Genomic DNA, 735 nt, shown 5'->3' with positions numbered 1-735 from the left:
TTAGGTTAAATATCTATTTCTGGACCAATTCATCAGCAAATTTGAATCTGAGACGTAGAATTTCTTCACCACATTGAGATCTGTCGATTCTACGTCTCAATTTGCTGCAATTTTGAGTAATGAATATGAAATAGAAGTCAGAAAATTTTGTGAAAAGTTGGTAGTTTATAGATGACGTGCACCATACTCTGGAGGAGTACTCTTGATACGTACTTCGTACTATCAAGAGTGCTATTAATACATTGATCTTCATTTCTTGCCATTTACTCCACTTTCGTACCGAGTAGTAATCATAATCACTACTTGCCCATCGAAGGGAGAGGGAAAATAGCTCAATGGTAGAGCATCGGTTTCTTAACTCAAAGGTCGTGGGTTCGATCCGCGGCTTCCTCGGATTATTTCCGCAAGGATTTATCAGTCCCTCCCCTTATAACAAGGGCTGCGTACGAAGACGAGAACCGATCTCCGAAAAAGATCGGTTGAAGCACGAGGTATGAAGCGTTGAGCGAAGTAAACACCCGAAGATTACACACCGCCCCTGGTCGAGCAGGCTGGTGAAGCGTGTCACGAAGCAAGAAACAGGAGGTAGGCGTTGGTGATAGGCGTGTAGAAACTTTGCGCAGAGTGTCCAAGACAAACCAAGTGTGCGGGTCTTGAATTATAGATGACGAATCCCCAGTTTTGAAGGCTAAATATGAATGGTGATAGACTTATGTGCCTTCGCGACATGGGGAA

At 43.4% G+C, this 735-nt stretch overlaps 1 pseudogene across 1 annotated transcript; it reads left to right on the top strand.

The window, feature by feature from the left end:
• The first annotated feature begins 321 nt into the window (after positions 1 to 321).
• On the top strand, positions 322 to 393 carry H257_19406 (annotated as a pseudogene). The gene has a single exon. The product of its transcript is annotated as a tRNA-OTHER (tRNA).
• The last annotated feature ends 342 nt before the right edge of the window (positions 394 to 735 follow it).

This window comes from Aphanomyces astaci (genome assembly GCF_000520075.1).
Source record: "Aphanomyces astaci strain APO3 unplaced genomic scaffold supercont1.563, whole genome shotgun sequence".
NCBI lineage: Eukaryota > Oomycota > Saprolegniomycetes > Saprolegniales > Verrucalvaceae > Aphanomyces > Aphanomyces astaci.
Note: the sequence above shows the minus strand (reverse complement) of the source record. Positions and strands in the feature narration are given on the sequence as shown.